Source organism: Chiloscyllium plagiosum, unplaced genomic scaffold (genome assembly GCF_037043375.1).
Source record: "Chiloscyllium plagiosum isolate Xiang-an unplaced genomic scaffold, Cpla_swu_hap1 HiC_scaffold_21, whole genome shotgun sequence".
In the NCBI taxonomy this organism is placed as follows: domain Eukaryota; kingdom Metazoa; phylum Chordata; class Chondrichthyes; order Orectolobiformes; family Hemiscylliidae; genus Chiloscyllium; species Chiloscyllium plagiosum.
This window is the reverse complement of record NW_028270159.1, coordinates 57671810-57689038: the sequence shown is the minus strand read 5'-3', so window position 1 is coordinate 57689038 and position 17229 is coordinate 57671810. Positions and strand designations below refer to the sequence as shown.

The 17229-nt window shown below is 43.0% G+C and overlaps 13 non-coding genes across 13 annotated transcripts; all 13 read right to left on the bottom strand.

Annotated features, from left to right (window-relative positions):
* Positions 1-374: 374 nt before the first annotated feature.
* On the bottom strand, positions 375-470 carry trnai-uau (transfer RNA isoleucine (anticodon UAU)). The gene is made up of 2 exons: positions 433-470; positions 375-410 (listed from the first exon to the last, which is right to left on the bottom strand). It is a non-coding gene; the product is annotated as a tRNA-Ile (tRNA).
* Positions 471-1748: 1278 nt separating this feature from the next.
* trnai-uau (transfer RNA isoleucine (anticodon UAU)) lies at positions 1749-1844 on the bottom strand. The gene is made up of 2 exons: positions 1807-1844; positions 1749-1784 (listed from the first exon to the last, which is right to left on the bottom strand). It is a non-coding gene; the product is annotated as a tRNA-Ile (tRNA).
* Positions 1845-3122: 1278 nt separating this feature from the next.
* On the bottom strand, positions 3123-3218 carry trnai-uau (transfer RNA isoleucine (anticodon UAU)). The gene is made up of 2 exons: positions 3181-3218; positions 3123-3158 (listed from the first exon to the last, which is right to left on the bottom strand). It is a non-coding gene; the product is annotated as a tRNA-Ile (tRNA).
* Positions 3219-4496: 1278 nt separating this feature from the next.
* On the bottom strand, positions 4497-4592 carry trnai-uau (transfer RNA isoleucine (anticodon UAU)). Its single transcript has 2 exons — positions 4555-4592; positions 4497-4532 (listed from the first exon to the last, which is right to left on the bottom strand). It is a non-coding gene; the product is annotated as a tRNA-Ile (tRNA).
* A 1278-nt stretch (positions 4593-5870) lies between these two features.
* trnai-uau (transfer RNA isoleucine (anticodon UAU)) lies at positions 5871-5966 on the bottom strand. Its single transcript has 2 exons — positions 5929-5966; positions 5871-5906 (listed from the first exon to the last, which is right to left on the bottom strand). It is a non-coding gene; the product is annotated as a tRNA-Ile (tRNA).
* A 1278-nt stretch (positions 5967-7244) lies between these two features.
* trnai-uau (transfer RNA isoleucine (anticodon UAU)) lies at positions 7245-7340 on the bottom strand. The gene is made up of 2 exons: positions 7303-7340; positions 7245-7280 (listed from the first exon to the last, which is right to left on the bottom strand). It is a non-coding gene; the product is annotated as a tRNA-Ile (tRNA).
* A 1278-nt stretch (positions 7341-8618) lies between these two features.
* trnai-uau (transfer RNA isoleucine (anticodon UAU)) lies at positions 8619-8714 on the bottom strand. The gene is made up of 2 exons: positions 8677-8714; positions 8619-8654 (listed from the first exon to the last, which is right to left on the bottom strand). It is a non-coding gene; the product is annotated as a tRNA-Ile (tRNA).
* A 1278-nt stretch (positions 8715-9992) lies between these two features.
* On the bottom strand, positions 9993-10088 carry trnai-uau (transfer RNA isoleucine (anticodon UAU)). The gene is made up of 2 exons: positions 10051-10088; positions 9993-10028 (listed from the first exon to the last, which is right to left on the bottom strand). It is a non-coding gene; the product is annotated as a tRNA-Ile (tRNA).
* Positions 10089-11366: 1278 nt separating this feature from the next.
* trnai-uau (transfer RNA isoleucine (anticodon UAU)) lies at positions 11367-11462 on the bottom strand. Its single transcript has 2 exons — positions 11425-11462; positions 11367-11402 (listed from the first exon to the last, which is right to left on the bottom strand). It is a non-coding gene; the product is annotated as a tRNA-Ile (tRNA).
* A 1278-nt stretch (positions 11463-12740) lies between these two features.
* On the bottom strand, positions 12741-12836 carry trnai-uau (transfer RNA isoleucine (anticodon UAU)). Its single transcript has 2 exons — positions 12799-12836; positions 12741-12776 (listed from the first exon to the last, which is right to left on the bottom strand). It is a non-coding gene; the product is annotated as a tRNA-Ile (tRNA).
* Positions 12837-14114: 1278 nt separating this feature from the next.
* On the bottom strand, positions 14115-14210 carry trnai-uau (transfer RNA isoleucine (anticodon UAU)). The gene is made up of 2 exons: positions 14173-14210; positions 14115-14150 (listed from the first exon to the last, which is right to left on the bottom strand). It is a non-coding gene; the product is annotated as a tRNA-Ile (tRNA).
* A 1277-nt stretch (positions 14211-15487) lies between these two features.
* trnai-uau (transfer RNA isoleucine (anticodon UAU)) lies at positions 15488-15583 on the bottom strand. Its single transcript has 2 exons — positions 15546-15583; positions 15488-15523 (listed from the first exon to the last, which is right to left on the bottom strand). It is a non-coding gene; the product is annotated as a tRNA-Ile (tRNA).
* A 1278-nt stretch (positions 15584-16861) lies between these two features.
* Positions 16862-16957, bottom strand: trnai-uau (transfer RNA isoleucine (anticodon UAU)). Its single transcript has 2 exons — positions 16920-16957; positions 16862-16897 (listed from the first exon to the last, which is right to left on the bottom strand). It is a non-coding gene; the product is annotated as a tRNA-Ile (tRNA).
* Positions 16958-17229: the final 272 nt, after the last annotated feature.

Genomic DNA, 17229 nt, shown 5'->3' with positions numbered 1-17229 from the left:
CATTTTGATCCTCTTCTTCTCAGCAGTTCTTTATTTGAATCAGACAAATGTTCCAAGCAAAGCCGAATATAACATTCATACGGTTCAATGAGATAAATCTAATTCCTTTTTGATTACTACATCGACCTGTGTGAGTTTGTAGCCAGTTGAATAAAGAAATACCAACTAAACATGGCTTGCCGGCAATTTAAATCAAGCAGGCCGCTGATTCGAAGCATTTTTGAGCTGAACAAGATCACCTGCTCATGTGCTTCCCCAGATATCTGTTCAGATTTCAAATATTTCCCGGATACGTTGATTGATTGCCGAGACATTTGTCAAAGCAGAGAAACTGGAAATTTCCAATAGACGCTTTGGCCATGAGCAGACAAAACTGCTCCAGGTGAGGCTCGAACTCACAACCTCGGCATTGCGCACGCCGAGACACTGACATATAAGTACCGCGCGCTGACCGATTGCGCCACTGTAGCTGCATAAAGACACGGCTCCCAATATCACGTGTTATACCTCCGCGGTTGACAAATTGAATGTGATGTAATATTTTCCGGTTGTATTCACATGTGGTTCCTCACTTATTTGAGGAATTTGCTTCATTACGCAATGCTAAACTGGATTGATATTGGAAAATGTATTTTCAATATTTTCTTCGATTGTTCTCTGAGCCATTGAGGTCTTTAGTCAGGAGAAACCTTATAATCTCATTCTCTGTTAGCCTCAATTACTGATCTTATCTTCGGCACCAAGTTCCAGAAGTTGATCTTGCTCTGAGTTTTGGCATCATACACAAATAGAAACATACCCTTCGGTCCAATCCGTCCATGCCGAGCAGATATCCTAATCTAACCTCGTCTGTATGCCAGCATTTCTCCGATATCCCTCTCAAACCTTCCGACATGAATGTGTTCGGAAAAGATTTACAAGGAGGTTGCCAGGTTAAAAAGACTTGAGCTAAAGTCCGAGGGTGAACAGTCTTGGGCTGTTTTCCCTCGATCATCGGAGGCTGAGTGGTGACCTTCAAACAACGTGTCTACGTGTGCCTCAAACCTCAAAGAATTATGTGCCTGCAACCCTCGGTTCCTCAGGAGGGAATTTAACAGTGAGAGAAAGCCACTTGCGGTGGTTGGGGAACAATTTCGAATTTCTTTGACTTCACGTGTGAAGAAGATTATTGAACACTTCAGATTGAGTATGAAAAAAGCTGAGAGTTTTGAAAAGTTAGACCCCCGTGAGTCTGAAGTGAACCATCTCCCGGAGACGCACTTCCTACTTTACCCTGGTGCCTTAAAGGTTTGATCACACTCAGATGATGCTAGGTCCATTTGGAACACTCTGATCTCCGCCCAAGAAACCCACAAACAAGGTTCTGTATTTTTGCATTTTGATCCTCTTCTTCTCAGCAGTTCTTTATTTGAATCAGACAAATGTTCCAAGCAAAGCCGAATATAACATTCATACGGTTCAATGAGATAAATCTAATTCCTTTTTGATTACTACATCGACCTGTGTGAGTTTGTAGCCAGTTGAATAAAGAAATACCAACTAAACATGGCTTGCCGGCAATTTAAATCAAGCAGGCCGCTGATTCGAAGCATTTTTGAGCTGAACAAGATCACCTGCTCATGTGCTTCCCCAGATATCTGTTCAGATTTCAAATATTTCCCGGATACGTTGATTGATTGCCGAGACATTTGTCAAAGCAGAGAAACTGGAAATTTCCAATAGACGCTTTGGCCATGAGCAGACAAAACTGCTCCAGGTGAGGCTCGAACTCACAACCTCGGCATTGCGCACGCCGAGACACTGACATATAAGTACCGCGCGCTGACCGATTGCGCCACTGGAGCTGCATAAAGACACGGCTCCCAATATCACGTGTTATACCTCCGCGGTTGACAAATTGAATGTGATGTAATATTTTCCGGTTGTATTCACATGTGGTTCCTCACTTATTTGAGGAATTTGCTTCATTACGCAATGCTAAACTGGATTGATATTGGAAAATGTATTTTCAATATTTTCTTCGATTGTTCTCTGAGCCATTGAGGTCTTTAGTCAGGAGAAACCTTATAATCTCATTCTCTGTTAGCCTCAATTACTGATCTTATCTTCGGCACCAAGTTCCAGAAGTTGATCTTGCTCTGAGTTTTGGCATCATACACAAATAGAAACATACCCTTCGGTCCAATCCGTCCATGCCGAGCAGATATCCGAATCTAACCTCGTCTGTATGCCAGCATTTGTCCTATATCCCTCTCAAACCTTCCGACATGAATGTGTTCGGAAAAGATTTACAAGGAGGTTGCCAGGTTAAAAAGACTTGAGCTAAAGTCCGAGGGTGAACAGTCTTGGGCTGTTTTCCCTCGATCATCGGAGGCTGAGTGGTGACCTTCAAACAACGTGTCTACGTGTGCCTCAAACCTCAAAGAATTATGTGCCTGCAACCCTTGGTTCCTCAGGAGGGAATTTAACAGTGAGAGAAAGCCACTTGCGGTGGTTGGGGAACAATTTCGAATTTCTTTGACTTCACGTGTGAAGAAGATTATTGAACACTTCAGATTGAGTATGAAAAAAGCTGAGAGTTTTGAAAAGTTAGACCCCCGTGAGTCTGAAGTGAACCATCTCCCGGAGACGCACTTCCTACTTTACCCTGGTGCCTTAAAGGTTTGATCACACTCAGATGATGCTAGGTCCATTTGGAACACTCTGATCTCCGCCCAAGAAACCCACAAACAAGGTTCTGTATTTTTGCATTTTGATCCTCTTCTTCTCAGCAGTTCTTTATTTGAATCAGACAAATGTTCCAAGCAAAGCCGAATATAACATTCATACGGTTCAATGAGATAAATCTAATTCCTTTTTGATTACTACATCGACCTGTGTGAGTTTGTAGCCAGTTGAATAAAGAAATACCAACTAAACATGGCTTGCCGGCAATTTAAATCAAGCAGGCCGCTGATTCGAAGCATTTTTGAGCTGAACAAGATCACCTGCTCATCTGCTTCCCCAGATATCTGTTCAGATTTCAAATATTTCCAGGATACGTTGATTGATTGCCGAGACATTTGTCAAAGCAGAGAAACTGGAAATTTCCAATAGACGCTTTGGCCATGAGCAGACAAAACTGCTCCAGGTGAGGCTCGAACTCACAACCTCGGCATTGCGCACGCCGAGACACTGACATATAAGTACCGCGCGCTGACCGATTGCGCCACTGGAGCTGCATGAAGACACGGCTCCCAATATCACGTGTTATACCTCCGCGGTTGACAAATTGAATGTGATGTAATATTTTCCGGTTGTATTCACATGTGGTTCCTCACTTATTTGAGGAATTTGCTTCATTACGCAATGCTAAACTGGATTGATATTGGAAAATGTATTTTCAATATTTTCTTCGATTGTTCTCTGAGCCATTGAGGTCTTTAGTCAGGAGAAACCTTATAATCTCATTCTCTGTTAGCCTCAATTACTGATCTTATCTTCGGCACCAAGTTCCAGAAGTTGATCTTGCTCTGAGTTTTGGCATCATACACAAATAGAAACATACCCTTCGGTCCAATCCGTCCATGCCGAGCAGATATCCTAATCTAACCTCGTCTGTATGCCAGCATTTCTCCGATATCCCTCTCAAACCTTCCGACATGAATGTGTTCGGAAAAGATTTACAAGGAGGTTGCCAGGTTAAAAAGACTTGAGCTAAAGTCCGAGGATGAACAGTCTTGGGCTGTTTTCCCTCGATCATCGGAGGCTGAGTGGTGACCTTCAAACAACGTGTCTACGTGTGCCTCAAACCTCAAAGAATTATGTGCCTGCAACCCTCGGTTCCTCAGGAGGGAATTTAACAGTGAGAGAAAGCCACTTGCGGTGGTTGGGGAACAATTTCGAATTTCTTTGACTTCACGTGTGAAGAAGATTATTGAACACTTCAGATTGAGTATGAAAAAAGCTGAGAGTTTTGAAAAGTTAGACCCCCGTGAGTCTGAAGTGAACCATCTCCCGGAGACGCACTTCCTACTTTACCCTGGTGCCTTAAAGGTTTGATCACACTCAGATGATGCTAGGTCCATTTGGAACACTCTGATCTCCGCCCAAGAAACCCACAAACAAGGTTCTGTATTTTTGCACTTTGATCCTCTTCTTCTCAGCAGTTCTTTATTTGAATCAGACAAATGTTCCAAGCAAAGCCGAATATAACATTCATACGGTTCAATGAGATAAATCTAATTCCTTTTTGATTACTACATCGACCTGTGTGAGTTTGTAGCCAGTTGAATAAAGAAATACCAACTAAACATGGCTTGCCGGCAATTTAAATCAAGCAGGCCGCTGATTCGAAGCATTTTTGAGCTGAACAAGATCACCTGCTCATGTGCTTCCCCAGATATCTGTTCAGATTTCAAATATTTCCCGGATACGTTGATTGATTGCCGAGACATTTGTCAAAGCAGAGAAACTGGAAATTTCCAATAGACGCTTTGGCCATGAGCAGACAAAACTGCTCCAGGTGAGGCTCGAACTCACAACCTCGGCATTGCGCACGCCGAGACACTGACATATAAGTACCGCGCGCTGACCGATTGCGCCACTGTAGCTGCATAAAGACACGGCTCCCAATATCACGTGTTATACCTCCGCGGTTGACAAATTGAATGTGATGTAATATTTTCCGGTTGTATTCACATGTGGTTCCTCACTTATTTGAGGAATTTGCTTCATTACGCAATGCTAAACTGGATTGATATTGGAAAATGTATTTTCAATATTTTCTTCGATTGTTCTCTGAGCCATTGAGGTCTTTAGTCAGGAGAAACCTTATAATCTCATTCTCTGTTAGCCTCAATTACTGATCTTATCTTCGGCACCAAGTTCCAGAAGTTGATCTTGCTCTGAGTTTTGGCATCATACACAAATAGAAACATACCCTTCGGTCCAATCCGTCCATGCCGAGCAGATATCCTTATCTAACCTCGTCTGTATGCCAGCATTTGTCCTATATCCCTCTCAAACCTTCCGACATGAATGTGTTCGGAAAAGATTTACAAGGAGGTTGCCAGGTTAAAAAGACTTGAGCTAAAGTCCGAGGGTGAACAGTCTTGGGCTGTTTTCCCTCGATCATCGGAGGCTGAGTGGTGACCTTCAAACAACGTGTCTACGTGTGCCTCAAACCTCAAAGAATTATGTGCCTGCAACCCTCGGTTCCTCAGGAGGGAATTTAACAGTGAGAGAAAGCCACTTGCGGTGGTTGGGGAACAATTTCGAATTTCTTTGACTTCACGTGTGAAGAAGATTATTGAACACTTCAGATTGAGTATGAAAAAAGCTGAGAGTTTTGAAAAGTTAGACCCCCGTGAGTCTGAAGTGAACCATCTCCCGGAGACGCACTTCCTACTTTACCCTGGTGCCTTAAAGGTTTGATCACACTCAGATGATGCTAGGTCCATTTGGAACCCTCTGATCTCCGCCCAAGAAACCCACAAACAAGGTTCTGTATTTTTGCATTTTGATCCTCTTCTTCTCAGCAGTTCTTTATTTGAATCAGACAAATGTTCCAAGCAAAGCCGAATATAACATTCATACGGTTCAATGAGATAAATCTAATTCCTTTTTGATTACTACATCGACCTGTGTGAGTTTGTAGCCAGTTGAATAAAGAAATACCAACTAAACATGGCTTGCCGGCAATTTAAATCAAGCAGGCCGCTGATTCGAAGCATTTTTGAGCTGAACAAGATCACCTGCTCATGTGCTTCCCCAGATATCTGTTCAGATTTCAAATATTTCCAGGATACGTTGATTGATTGCCGAGACATTTGTCAAAGCAGAGAAACTGGAAATTTCCAATAGACGCTTTGGCCATGAGCAGACAAAACTGCTCCAGGTGAGGCTCGAACTCACAACCTCGGCATTGCGCACGCCGAGACACTGACATATAAGTACCGCGCGCTGACCGATTGCGCCACTGGAGCTGCATAAAGACACGGCTCCCAATATCACGTGTTATACCTCCGCGGTTGACAAATTGAATGTGATGTAATATTTTCCGGTTGTATTCACATGTGGTTCCTCACTTATTTGAGGAATTTGCTTCATTACGCAATGCTAAACTGGATTGATATTGGAAAATGTATTTTCAATATTTTCTTCGATTGTTCTCTGAGCCATTGAGGTCTTTAGTCAGGAGAAACCTTATAATCTCATTCTCTGTTAGCCTCAATTACTGATCTTATCTTCGGCACCAAGTTCCAGAAGTTGATCTTGCTCTGAGTTTTGGCATCATACACAAATAGAAACATACCCTTCGGTCCAATCCGTCCATGCCGAGCAGATATCCGAATCTAACCTCGTCTGTATGCCAGCATTTGTCCTATATCCATCTCAAACCTTCCGACATGAATGTGTTCGGAAAAGATTTACAAGGAGGTTGCCAGGTTAAAAAGACTTGAGCTAAAGTCCGAGGGTGAACAGTCTTGGGCTGTTTTCCCTCGATCATCGGAGGCTGAGTGGTGACCTTCAAACAACGTGTCTACGTGTGCCTCAAACCTCAAAGAATTATGTGCCTGCAACCCTCGGTTCCTCAGGAGGGAATTTAACAGTGAGAGAAAGCCACTTGCGGTGGTTGGGGAACATTTTCGAATTTCTTTGACTTCACGTGTGAAGAAGATTATTGAACACTTCAGATTGAGTATGAAAAAAGCTGAGAGTTTTGAAAAGTTAGACCCCCGTGAGTCTGAAGTGAACCATCTCCCGGAGACGCACTTCCTACTTTACCCTGGTGCCTTAAAGGTTTGATCACACTCAGATGATGCTAGGTCCATTTGGAACACTCTGATCTCCGCCCAAGAAACCCACAAACAAGGTTCTGTATTTTTGCATTTTGATCCTCTTCTTCTCAGCAGTTCTTTATTTGAATCAGACAAATGTTCCAAGCAAAGCCGAATATAACATTCATACGGTTCAATGAGATAAATCTAATTCCTTTTTGATTACTACATCGACCTGTGTGAGTTTGTAGCCAGTTGAATAAAGAAATACCAACTAAACATGGCTTGCCGGCAATTTAAATCAAGCAGGCCGCTGATTCGAAGCATTTTTGAGCTGAACAAGATCACCTGCTCATGTGCTTCCCCAGATATCTGTTCAGATTTCAAATATTTCCAGGATACGTTGATTGATTGCCGAGACATTTGTCAAAGCAGAGAAACTGGAAATTTCCAATAGACGCTTTGGCCATGAGCAGACAAAACTGCTCCAGGTGAGGCTCGAACTCACAACCTCGGCATTGCGCACGCCGAGACACTGACATATAAGTACCGCGCGCTGACCGATTGCGCCACTGGAGCTGCATAAAGACACGGCTCCCAATATCACGTGTTATACCTCCGCGGTTGACAAATTGAATGTGATGTAATATTTTCCGGTTGTATTCACATGTGGTTCCTCACTTATTTGAGGAATTTGCTTCATTACGCAATGCTAAACTGGATTGATATTGGAAAATGTATTTTCAATATTTTCTTCGATTGTTCTCTGAGCCATTGAGGTCTTTAGTCAGGAGAAACCTTATAATCTCATTCTCTGTTAGCCTCAATTACTGATCTTATCTTCGGCACCAAGTTCCAGAAGTTGATCTTGCTCTGAGTTTTGGCATCATACACAAATAGAAACATACCCTTCGGTCCAATCCGTCCATGCCGAGCAGATATCCTAATCTAACCTCGTCTGTATGCCAGCATTTCTCCGATATCCCTCTCAAACCTTCCGACATGAATGTGTTCGGAAAAGATTTACAAGGAGGTTGCCAGGTTAAAAAGACTTGAGCTAAAGTCCGAGGGTGAACAGTCTTGGGCTGTTTTCCCTCGATCATCGGAGGCTGAGTGGTGACCTTCAAACAACGTGTCTACGTGTGCCTCAAACCTCAAAGAATTATGTGCCTGCAACCCTCGGTTCCTCAGGAGGGAATTTAACAGTGAGAGAAAGCCACTTGCGGTGGTTGGGGAACAATTTCGAATTTCTTTGACTTCACGTGTGAAGAAGATTATTGAACACTTCAGATTGAGTATGAAAAAAGCTGAGAGTTTTGAAAAGTTAGACCCCCGTGAGTCTGAAGTGAACCATCTCCCGGAGACGCACTTCCTACTTTACCCTGGTGCCTTAAAGGTTTGATCACACTCAGATGATGCTAGGTCCATTTGGAACACTCTGATCTCCGCCCAAGAAACCCACAAACAAGGTTCTGTATTTTTGCACTTTGATCCTCTTCTTCTCAGCAGTTCTTTATTTGAATCAGACAAATGTTCCAAGCAAAGCCGAATATAACATTCATACGGTTCAATGAGATAAATCTAATTCCTTTTTGATTACTACATCGACCTGTGTGAGTTTGTAGCCAGTTGAATAAAGAAATACCAACTAAACATGGCTTGCCGGCAATTTAAATCAAGCAGGCCGCTGATTCGAAGCATTTTTGAGCTGAACAAGATCACCTGCTCATGTGCTTCCCCAGATATCTGTTCAGATTTCAAATATTTCCAGGATACGTTGATTGATTGCCGAGACATTTGTCAAAGCAGAGAAACTGGAAATTTCCAATAGACGCTTTGGCCATGAGCAGACAAAACTGCTCCAGGTGAGGCTCGAACTCACAACCTCGGCATTGCGCACGCCGAGACACTGACATATAAGTACCGCGCGCTGACCGATTGCGCCACTGGAGCTGCATAAAGACACGGCTCCCAATATCACGTGTTATACCTCCGCGGTTGACAAATTGAATGTGATGTAATATTTTCCGGTTGTATTCACATGTGGTTCCTCACTTATTTGAGGAATTTGCTTCATTACGCAATGCTAAACTGGATTGATATTGGAAAATGTATTTTCAATATTTTCTTCGATTGTTCTCTGAGCCATTGAGGTCTTTAGTCAGGAGAAACCTTATAATCTCATTCTCTGTTAGCCTCAATTACTGATCTTATCTTCGGCACCAAGTTCCAGAAGTTGATCTTGCTCTGAGTTTTGGCATCATACACAAATAGAAACATACCCTTCGGTCCAATCCGTCCATGCCGAGCAGATATCCGAATCTAACCTCGTCTGTATGCCAGCATTTGTCCTATATCCATCTCAAACCTTCCGACATGAATGTGTTCGGAAAAGATTTACAAGGAGGTTGCCAGGTTAAAAAGACTTGAGCTAAAGTCCGAGGGTGAACAGTCTTGGGCTGTTTTCCCTCGATCATCGGAGGCTGAGTGGTGACCTTCAAACAACGTGTCTACGTGTGCCTCAAACCTCAAAGAATTATGTGCCTGCAACCCTCGGTTCCTCAGGAGGGAATTTAACAGTGAGAGAAAGCCACTTGCGGTGGTTGGGGAACATTTTCGAATTTCTTTGACTTCACGTGTGAAGAAGATTATTGAACACTTCAGATTGAGTATGAAAAAAGCTGAGAGTTTTGAAAAGTTAGACCCCCGTGAGTCTGAAGTGAACCATCTCCCGGAGACGCACTTCCTACTTTACCCTGGTGCCTTAAAGGTTTGATCACACTCAGATGATGCTAGGTCCATTTGGAACACTCTGATCTCCGCCCAAGAAACCCACAAACAAGGTTCTGTATTTTTGCATTTTGATCCTCTTCTTCTCAGCAGTTCTTTATTTGAATCAGACAAATGTTCCAAGCAAAGCCGAATATAACATTCATACGGTTCAATGAGATAAATCTAATTCCTTTTTGATTACTACATCGACCTGTGTGAGTTTGTAGCCAGTTGAATAAAGAAATACCAACTAAACATGGCTTGCCGGCAATTTAAATCAAGCAGGCCGCTGATTCGAAGCATTTTTGAGCTGAACAAGATCACCTGCTCATGTGCTTCCCCAGATATCTGTTCAGATTTCAAATATTTCCAGGATACGTTGATTGATTGCCGAGACATTTGTCAAAGCAGAGAAACTGGAAATTTCCAATAGACGCTTTGGCCATGAGCAGACAAAACTGCTCCAGGTGAGGCTCGAACTCACAACCTCGGCATTGCGCACGCCGAGACACTGACATATAAGTACCGCGCGCTGACCGATTGCGCCACTGGAGCTGCATAAAGACACGGCTCCCAATATCACGTGTTATACCTCCGCGGTTGACAAATTGAATGTGATGTAATATTTTCCGGTTGTATTCACATGTGGTTCCTCACTTATTTGAGGAATTTGCTTCATTACGCAATGCTAAACTGGATTGATATTGGAAAATGTATTTTCAATATTTTCTTCGATTGTTCTCTGAGCCATTGAGGTCTTTAGTCAGGAGAAACCTTATAATCTCATTCTCTGTTAGCCTCAATTACTGATCTTATCTTCGGCACCAAGTTCCAGAAGTTGATCTTGCTCTGAGTTTTGGCATCATACACAAATAGAAACATACCCTTCGGTCCAATCCGTCCATGCCGAGCAGATATCCTAATCTAACCTCGTCTGTATGCCAGCATTTCTCCGATATCCCTCTCAAACCTTCCGACATGAATGTGTTCGGAAAAGATTTACAAGGAGGTTGCCAGGTTAAAAAGACTTGAGCTAAAGTCCGAGGGTGAACAGTCTTGGGCTGTTTTCCCTCGATCATCGGAGGCTGAGTGGTGACCTTCAAACAACGTGTCTACGTGTGCCTCAAACCTCAAAGAATTATGTGCCTGCAACCCTCGGTTCCTCAGGAGGGAATTTAACAGTGAGAGAAAGCCACTTGCGGTGGTTGGGGAACAATTTCGAATTTCTTTGACTTCACGTGTGAAGAAGATTATTGAACACTTCAGATTGAGTATGAAAAAAGCTGAGAGTTTTGAAAAGTTAGACCCCCGTGAGTCTGAAGTGAACCATCTCCCGGAGACGCACTTCCTACTTTACCCTGGTGCCTTAAAGGTTTGATCACACTCAGATGATGCTAGGTCCATTTGGAACACTCTGATCTCCGCCCAAGAAACCCACAAACAAGGTTCTGTATTTTTGCACTTTGATCCTCTTCTTCTCAGCAGTTCTTTATTTGAATCAGACAAATGTTCCAAGCAAAGCCGAATATAACATTCATACGGTTCAATGAGATAAATCTAATTCCTTTTTGATTACTACATCGACCTGTGTGAGTTTGTAGCCAGTTGAATAAAGAAATACCAACTAAACATGGCTTGCCGGCAATTTAAATCAAGCAGGCCGCTGATTCGAAGCATTTTTGAGCTGAACAAGATCACCTGCTCATGTGCTTCCCCAGATATCTGTTCAGATTTCAAATATTTCCAGGATACGTTGATTGATTGCCGAGATATTTGTCAAAGCAGAGAAACTGGAAATTTCCAATAGACGCTTTGGCCATGAGCAGACAAAACTGCTCCAGGTGAGGTTCGAACTCACAACCTCGGCATTGCGCACGCCGAGACACTGACATATAAGTACCGCGCGCTGACCGATTGCGCCACTGGAGCTGCATAAAGACACGGCTCCCAATATCACGTGTTATACCTCCGCGGTTGACAAATTGAATGTGATGTAATATTTTCCGGTTGTATTCACATGTGGTTCCTCACTTATTTGAGGAATTTGCTTCATTACGCAATGCTAAACTGGATTGATATTGGAAAATGTATTTTCAATATTTTCTTCGATTGTTCTCTGAGCCATTGAGGTCTTTAGTCAGGAGAAACCTTATAATCTCATTCTCTGTTAGCCTCAATTACTGATCTTATCTTCGGCACCAAGTTCCAGAAGTTGATCTTGCTCTGAGTTTTGGCATCATACACAAATAGAAACATACCCTTCGGTCCAATCCGTCCATGCCGAGCAGATATCCTAATCTAACCTCGTCTGTATGCCAGCATTTCTCCGATATCCCTCTCAAACCTTCCGACATGAATGTGTTCGGAAAAGATTTACAAGGAGGTTGCCAGGTTAAAAAGACTTGAGCTAAAGTCCGAGGGTGAACAGTCTTGGGCTGTTTTCCCTCGATCATCGGAGGCTGAGTGGTGACCTTCAAACAACGTGTCTACGTGTGCCTCAAACCTCAAAGAATTATGTGCCTGCAACCCTCGGTTCCTCAGGAGGGAATTTAACAGTGAGAGAAAGCCACTTGCGGTGGTTGGGGAACAATTTCGAATTTCTTTGACTTCACGTGTGAAGAAGATTATTGAACACTTCAGATTGAGTATGAAAAAAGCTGAGAGTTTTGAAAAGTTAGACCCCCGTGAGTCTGAAGTGAACCATCTCCCGGAGACGCACTTCCTACTTTACCCTGGTGCCTTAAAGGTTTGATCACACTCAGATGATGCTAGGTCCATTTGGAACACTCTGATCTCCGCCCAAGAAACCCACAAACAAGGTTCTGTATTTTTGCACTTTGATCCTCTTCTTCTCAGCAGTTCTTTATTTGAATCAGACAAATGTTCCAAGCAAAGCCGAATATAACATTCATACGGTTCAATGAGATAAATCTAATTCCTTTTTGATTACTACATCGACCTGTGTGAGTTTGTAGCCAGTTGAATAAAGAAATACCAACTAAACATGGCTTGCCGGCAATTTAAATCAAGCAGGCCGCTGATTCGAAGCATTTTTGAGCTGAACAAGATCACCTGCTCATGTGCTTCCCCAGATATCTGTTCAGATTTCAAATATTTCCAGGATACGTTGATTGATTGCCGAGATATTTGTCAAAGCAGAGAAACTGGAAATTTCCAATCGACGCTTTGGCCATGAGCAGACAAAACTGCTCCAGGTGAGGTTCGAACTCACAACCTCGGCATTGCGCACGCCGAGACACTGACATATAAGTACCGCGCGCTGACCGATTGCGCCACTGGAGCTGCATAAAGACACGGCTCCCAATATCACGTGTTATACCTCCGCGGTTGACAAATTGAATGTGATGTAATATTTTCCGGTTGTATTCACATGTGGTTCCTCACTTATTTGAGGAATTTGCTTCATTACGCAATGCTAAACTGGATTGATATTGGAAAATGTATTTTCAATATTTTCTTCGATTGTTCTCTGAGCCATTGAGGTCTTTAGTCAGGAGAAACCTTATAATCTCATTCTCTGTTAGCCTCAATTACTGATCTTATCTTCGGCACCAAGTTCCAGAAGTTGATCTTGCTCTGAGTTTTGGCATCATACACAAATAGAAACATACCCTTCGGTCCAATCCGTCCATGCCGAGCAGATATCCTAATCTAACCTCGTCTGTATGCCAGCATTTCTCCGATATCCCTCTCAAACCTTCCGACATGAATGTGTTCGGAAAAGATTTACAAGGAGGTTGCCAGGTTAAAAAGACTTGAGCTAAAGTCCGAGGGTGAACAGTCTTGGGCTGTTTTCCCTCGATCATCGGAGGCTGAGTGGTGACCTTCAAACAACGTGTCTACGTGTGCCTCAAACCTCAAAGAATTATGTGCCTGCAACCCTCGGTTCCTCAGGAGGGAATTTAACAGTGAGAGAAAGCCACTTGCGGTGGTTGGGGAACAATTTCGAATTTCTTTGACTTCACGTGTGAAGAAGATTATTGAACACTTCAGATTGAGTATGAAAAAAGCTGAGAGTTTTGAAAAGTTAGACCCCCGTGAGTCTGAAGTGAACCATCTCCCGGAGACGCACTTCCTACTTTACCCTGGTGCCTTAAAGGTTTGATCACACTCAGATGATGCTAGGTCCATTTGGAACACTCTGATCTCCGCCCAAGAAACCCACAAACAAGGTTCTGTATTTTTGCATTTTGATCCTCTTCTTCTCAGCAGTTCTTTATTTGAATCAGACAAATGTTCCAAGCAAAGCCGAATATAACATTCATACGGTTCAATGAGATAAATCTAATTCCTTTTTGATTACTACATCGACCTGTGTGAGTTTGTAGCCAGTTGAATAAAGAAATACCAACTAAACATGGCTTGCCGGCAATTTAAATCAAGCAGGCCGCTGATTCGAAGCATTTTTGAGCTGAACAAGATCACCTGCTCATGTGCTTCCCCAGATATCTGTTCAGATTTCAAATATTTCCCGGATACGTTGGTTGATTGCCGAGACATTTGTCAAAGCAGAGAAACTGGAAATTTCCAATAGACGCTTTGGCCATGAGCAGACAAAACTGCTCCAGGTGAGGCTCGAGCTCACAACCTCGGCATTGCGCACGCCGAGACACTGACATATAAGTACCGCGCGCTGACCGATTGCGCCACTGGAGCTGCATAAAGACACGGCTCCCAATATCACGTGTTATACCTCCGCGGTTGACAAATTGAATGTGATGTAATATTTTCCGGTTGTATTCACATGTGGTTCCTCACTTATTTGAGGAATTTGCTTCATTACGCAATGCTAAACTGGATTGATATTGGAAAATGTATTTTCAATATTTTCTTCGATTGTTCTCTGAGCCATTGAGGTCTTTAGTCAGGAGAAACCTTATAATCTCATTCTCTGTTAGCCTCAATTACTGATCTTATCTTCGGCACCAAGTTCCAGAAGTTGATCTTGCTCTGAGTTTTGGCATCATACACAAATAGAAACATACCCTTCGGTCCAATCCGTCCATGCCGAGCAGATATCCTAATCTAACCTCGTCTGTATGCCAGATTTGTCCTATATCCCTCTCAAACCTTCCGACATGAATGTGTTCGGAAAAGATTTACAAGGAGGTTGCCAGGTTAAAAAGACTTGAGCTAAAGTCCGAGGGTGAACAGTCTTGGGCTGTTTTCCCTCGATCATCGGAGGCTGAGTGGTGACCTTCAAACAACGTGTCTACGTGTGCCTCAAACCTCAAAGAATTATGTGCCTGCAACCCTCGGTTCCTCAGGAGGGAATTTAACAGTGAGAGAAAGCCACTTGCGGTGGTTGGGGAACAATTTCGAATTTCTTTGACTTCACGTGTGAAGAAGATTATTGAACACTTCAGATTGAGTATGAAAAAAGCTGAGAGTTTTGAAAAGTTAGACCCCCGTGAGTCTGAAGTGAACCATCTCCCGGAGACGCACTTCCTACTTTACCCTGGTGCCTTAAAGGTTTGATCACACTCAGATGATGCTAGGTCCATTTGGAACCCTCTGATCTCCGCCCAAGAAACCCACAAACAAGGTTCTGTATTTTTGCATTTTGATCCTCTTCTTCTCAGCAGTTCTTTATTTGAATCAGACAAATGTTCCAAGCAAAGCCGAATATAACATTCATACGGTTCAATGAGATAAATCTAATTCCTTTTTGATTACTACATCGACCTGTGTGAGTTTGTAGCCAGTTGAATAAAGAAATACCAACTAAACATGGCTTGCCGGCAATTTAAATCAAGCAGGCCGCTGATTCGAAGCATTTTTGAGCTGAACAAGATCACCTGCTCATGTGCTTCCCCAGATATCTGTTCAGATTTCAAATATTTCCCGGATACGTTGGTTGATTGCCGAGACATTTGTCAAAGCAGAGAAACTGGAAATTTCCAATAGACGCTTTGGCCATGAGCAGACAAAACTGCTCCAGGTGAGGCTCGAGCTCACAACCTCGGCATTGCGCACGCCGAGACACTGACATATAAGTACCGCGCGCTGACCGATTGCGCCACTGGAGCTGCATAAAGACACGGCTCCCAATATCACGTGTTATACCTCCGCGGTTGACAAATTGAATGTGATGTAATATTTTCCGGTTGTATTCACATGTGGTTCCTCACTTATTTGAGGAATTTGCTTCATTACGCAATGCTAAACTGGATTGATATTGGAAAATGTATTTTCAATATTTTCTTCGATTGTTCTCTGAGCCATTGAGGTCTTTAGTCAGGAGAAACCTTATAATCTCATTCTCTGTTAGCCTCAATTACTGATCTTATCTTCGGCACCAAGTTCCAGAAGTTGATCTTGCTCTGAGTTTTGGCATCATACACAAATAGAAACATACCCTTCGGTCCAATCCGTCCATGCCGAGCAGATATCCTAATCTAACCTCGTCTGTATGCCAGCATTTCTCCGATATCCCTCTCAAACCTTCCGACATGAATGTGTTCGGAAAAGATTTACAAGGAGGTTGCCAGGTTAAAAAGACTTGAGCTAAAGTCCGAGGGTGAACAGTCTTGGGCTGTTTTCCCTCGATCATCGGAGGCTGAGTGGTGACCTTCAAACAACGTGTCTACGTGTGCCTCAAACCTCAAAGAATTATGTGCCTGCAACCCTCGGTTCCTCAGGAGGGAATTTAACAGTGAGAGAAAGCCACTTGCGGTGGTTGGGGAACAATTTCGAATTTCTTTGACTTCACGTGTGAAGAAGATTATTGAACACTTCAGATTGAGTATGAAAAAAGCTGAGAGTTTTGAAAAGTTAGACCCCCGTGAGTCTGAAGTGAACCATCTCCCGGAGACGCACTTCCTACTTTACCCTGGTGCCTTAAAGGTTTGATCACACTCAGATGATGCTAGGTCCATTTGGAACACTCTGATCTCCGCCCAAGAAACCCACAAACAAGGTTCTGTATTTTTGCATTTTGATCCTCTTCTTCTCAGCAGTTCTTTATTTGAATCAGACAAATGTTCCAAGCAAAGCCGAATATAACATTCATACGGTTCAATGAGATAAATCTAATTCCTTTTTGATTACTACATCGACCTGTGTGAGTTTGTAGCCAGTTGAATAAAGAAATACCAACTAAACATGGCTTGCCGGCAATTTAAATCAAGCAGGCCGCTGATTCGAAGCATTTTTGAGCTGAACAAGATCACCTGCTCATGTCCTTCCCCAGATATCTGTTCAGATTTCAAATATTTCCCGGATACGTTGGTTGATTGCCGAGACATTTGTCAAAGCAGAGAAACTGGAAATTTCCAATAGACGCTTTGGCCATGAGCAGACAAAACCGCTCCAGGTGAGGCTCGAGCTCACAACCTCGGCATTGCGCACGCCGAGACACTGACATATAAGTACCGCGCGCTGACCGATTGCGCCACTGGAGCTGCATAAAGACACGGCTCCCAATATCACGTGTTATACCTCCGCGGTTGACAAATTGAATGTGATGTAATATTTTCCGGTTGTATTCACATGTGGTTCCTCACTTATTTGAGGAATTTGCTTCATTACGCAATGCTAAACTGGATTGATATTGGAAAATGTATTTTCAATATTTTCTTCGATTGTTCTCTGAGCCATTGAGGTCTTTAGTCAGGAGAAACCTTATAATCTCATTCTCTGTTAGCCTCAATTACTGATCTTATCTTCGGCACCA